Below are 4,632 nucleotides of genomic sequence, written 5' to 3'. Positions count from 1 at the left end.
TTTTACTATTTATGAAACCTGAATTTTGCAGCATCTTTGAAATGTTCAGAAACGAAAATTCACAATAAATCAGAGGTATAAGTTTGGTCAAATGTACAATATAACAAATATTCCCCAGAATCTAAGCTTGCAATATATACCAAGCTTAATTATGTGGAAGGATTTCCATATGATTAATTACAGCTTCATTAAACTTCATTATAACTTCATTATATCTTCACTACACTTTATATATACATGTGAGGAATACAATACCCAGGGGAATTATAGACAAATGTAAATGGTAATTATACCTAAGTTCATCAAAGAGATTCAAAAAGTTATAGGACATGCTCCCTTATAAAGCAACCTGACGGTCCCTTAAGGCACACCTACTGAGTGTTGAGTGGCAGAAAAGAGGTCTCCCTCATGTTCATATCCTTCTTTGGATGGAACGCCACGTTACTGCCGATTTCGTCTCTAGGGTGATATCAGCTGAGATACCTGACAAAAATAAAGAGCCGCGCTTATATGAGATTGTGACAACGAACATGATACACGGCCCCTGTAGAGGCTTTGACGAGTCCCAACTATGTTGTCAAGGAAAGTACGGTTCCACATCATTGTGTGGAAAGGGTTTTCCGAAAGTGTGCAAGGGCGACATGTACTTTGGGGACAACGGATACCCTCTGTATCGAAGGACAGCAGTAGGTGAAGGGGGCCACTCTTTCGAGAAAAAAGTAAAGGGAGAGAAAATCAAAGTTGACAATTCATGGGTTGTCCCCTACAGCCCGTACCTATGTTTAAAGTATAACACGCACAAATGTTGAGTGCTCAAATTATATAAAATGCAAATCCTACGATAAAAAGTACCTCAACAAAGGAGGTGACCGCATTCTGTTTTCGAAAACGAAAGAAGGGGAAGATGTTGATGAAGTGAGAAAATTCCAGGAGGCACGATTCGTCAATGTGAATGAGGCGTCGTGGAAGATTTTCAAATTTGCGGTTCACAGAAGTCACCCCCCTGTGGCAACTCTTGACTTGGATCTAGAAGGAGAGAACGCGGTATTTTTCAAGGAGAACGCGTCTAAGGAGGAGATCGATAGAAAAACCTCTAAAGACACTCATTTGACAGCTTTCTTCAAACTGTGTGCGCGAAACGAATTTGCAGCAGGCCTATATTATAATCAGCTTCCCAACCACTTTGTTTTTAATAACACTAGCAGTGTCTGTGAAGACGACAGCATCTTCTTTAGGAAGGATACGTGCTGTCACAAATAAAACTGTCGAGCTCTTCTATTTGAGACTACTTTTAACACACGTAAAGGGGCCTACGTCTTACGAGGATCTTCGGGCATTTGAAGGGGTGATCTACCCCACTTACAGAGAAGCAGCCGTTAAAGCGATGGGACTCCTAAACGACGAAGAAACTTGGAATAAAACTATATTGGAAAGCATCAACCACACTAATGACCGCAATCAGTTGCGAGCTACTTATGCGAGCATGCTGGTGTTTTCGGAATTAGAGGACCAGTCAAGTATCTGGGAAGAGACCAAAGATTTGTTCGCCAGTGACTTCCTGCAGCGATATCCAGGAACATGTGTGGAACTGCGGAGGGGGCTCTAACACCCAATATGGGCTACCACTTTCAAGATGTGGCGAGAAAACATCAAACAGCATACGCCGAGAAAAGGCCTATAACAAAGAGAAGTTGACAGAAGAGGTGAAGGAGAAGTCTCTTCTTCTGAACAGCAAACAGAGACTCTGTTACGATACTGTGCTCGAGAACGCCCAAAAGTACAGGCACAATGGGATATTCCTGGATGCTCCAGGTGGGACGGGAAAGTCTTTCGTGCTCAACATTTTACTGGATACTGTTCGTTCTCAGGGAAAAATTGCCTTGGCTGTCGCTTCATCGGGTATCGCCTCTACTGTTTTGCATGGAGGAAGAACTGCACATAACATGTTCAAGATCCCGTTAATGGATTACAACGAAGTGTGCGCCTGTAGCATCAAGAAAAACTCAGAGTTGGCGAAGCTCCTATCAATGACGTCTCTAATAGTCTGGGATGAAGTTGTGATGGCAAACAAGAACACGTTAGCTACTCTTGATGTTTCCCTTCGGGACATTTTGGGCGTTCCAGGAAGGTTTATGGGGGGATAGTATTTGTCGGTGCGGGAGATTTTCGTCAAATCCTCCCAGTTATAAGAGGGGGAGGAATGAATGATGAGCTCGAATACTGTATAAAGTCCGGTTATTTCTGGGACGACCTTTTAAAGTTGGAACTAACACGTAACGTGAGACTCAAGGCAGATGACGCAAAGAACAAGATATTTGCGAAAAATCTATTGGCTCTGGGGAGAGGGGAGAGTGGACCCGTAAAACTTCCCGAGAAGTTTGGGATTGTCGTTGAGACCCGTAAAGAGTTAGTGGACAAAGTCTATGATAATTTAGAGGAAAATCACCTGAATGCTTCATATTTCGAGAAGAGGGCTATCATTTCCCCCACAAACGATGATGTCGATAGGATAAACTTGATGGTCTACGATAAGTCTGAAGAACCAGAGAAAGTGTACATGAGTGTTGACACTGCAATGGAAGAAGTAACGGACATTCAGACATCGGTTTTCAATGCCATAACGAGCCCCTCTCTCCCTATTCACATGTTGAGACTAAAAGTAGGAAGTGTCATCATGGTTATGAGGAATATATGCCCTCCCAAGTTGTGTAGTGGGTCCAGAGTAATAGTGACTAATCTTAAAAAAAATATCATAGTCGGAAAGATCTTAGGCGGTACACACAGGGGTGAACAGGTTTTACTCCAGAGAATTGCTCTGGAGTCTACTGATACCACTATATCATTCAAGCGGAAACAATTCCCTGTTAAGCTTAGTTATGCGATGACGATAAACAAATCTCAGGGGCAGACATTTGATAGGTGTGGAATATTGCTTGATTCTGCACAGTGCTTTGCCCACGGACAACTTTATGTCGCCTGCTCAAGAGTTACAAGCTGGAATTCTCTCATCATATACACAGGTTGGGAAAAAGTGAACGACGATTTCAGGATGAAACTACCACGCAATTGCGTGTATAAAGAACTTTTCGTTGAGAGTCTTTCAGAACAAGATATACCTCCTGAAGCGGTCGTAGTTTCTGACGACCAAGAAGTTGCTTTGGCCGAAGAAGAGCCTGACCAAAGCATTGTAGAGATACCCAAAGAAGTGTACACGATCTCAGAAGAGGAAGCCGTAGATATGTTGCTGCCCGCGTCGTACGATTTGTGCTACGAAAGAGAAAAAGAGGTCAACCCTGCCTCCAGTTTCTCTATCTCTATCAAGGAGGAGTTGAAAGAGAAAATAGAGGAAGTTGACCAAAAAATAGAAGAGGTCAAAAAGATGCTAAAAGAGAACAGAGATACCACCACTGAGAGCAACAAGAGGTGCAGCGACGACGACGAGGGAGAATCTTCTACTAAGAAGTAGTGCCGGCGGCTTTAAGTTGAAGAAGTTAAAGACGACTAATAAAACACAAATGTATAGCAAGAGGGCGTAGCCCTAGGGCGCGAAGCTCCCGGGAGCGAAGCGAGCAGCGCCGCAGGACAAGCACCCACGGCGTCGTCGTCGTCATCAACATCATCAGTAGAAACCTCTTTAAAAACAGTGAAATGAAAGTAACAAAAGAGGAGGAAAGACATCTTGGCACTGTGATCGGCTCTGGATCATTTAAGAAGTAATATATCGAAAACAAAGTTATCGAATGGGTGGCGGAAGTTAGGCCACTAGCCAACTTTGCAAAGACCGAACCCTAGGCGGCATATGCTGCCACTTCGCTCGCGGGCGCCGCAGGCCAAGCACCCACGGCGTAGCCGTGGCTGGCGCAGCCAGGTGCTTGTATATATATATATGTATATATATATATATATATACATATATATATACATATATATATATGTATATATACATAAAGAAAGTTCAACGAATCCAGAGAGTAGCCACAAAAATGGCTCCAACACTTTCAAACATGTCATATGAGGAGAGACTGACTAAACTGAAATTAACGACCTTGAAACAAGAGAAAAAGGCGACCTGCTGACCATATACAGAATCATGAAAGGCACAGAAGTCCTTGATAGATAGGACTTACTAAACTGGGATAAGAGAAATACAAGGGGACATGACAAGACACACAAAAAGGATAGTTATAGAAAACACCTGAATAAAAACAGTTATTTACACAGAGTGGTGTATATCTGGAGCAAACTGGATAAAACAGTGTGCAAAATCTATAAACGAATTTAAGACCAAACTAGACACTGCGAGATACAAAGAAGGGACACCACATAATTCCCCTTCCCGTAAGATACAACTAGGTAAATACAACTAGGTAAAATGCACACACAAACACATACACACACATACATACATACATACATACATACATACATACATACATACATACATACATACATACATACATACATACATACATACATACATACATACATACATACATACATACATACATATATACATATATACATACATACATACATACATACATACATACATACATACATACATACATACATACATACATACATACATACATACATATACACACACGCGCGCGCGCACGCACACACATACAC

The sequence above is a fragment of the Oratosquilla oratoria genome, chromosome 3 (genome assembly GCF_046742065.1).
Source record: "Oratosquilla oratoria isolate Oo_2021 chromosome 3, ASM4674206v1, whole genome shotgun sequence".
Taxonomy (NCBI): domain Eukaryota; kingdom Metazoa; phylum Arthropoda; class Malacostraca; order Stomatopoda; family Squillidae; genus Oratosquilla; species Oratosquilla oratoria.
The sequence above is the reverse complement of the archived record's forward strand: the minus strand, read 5'-3'. Positions refer to the sequence as shown.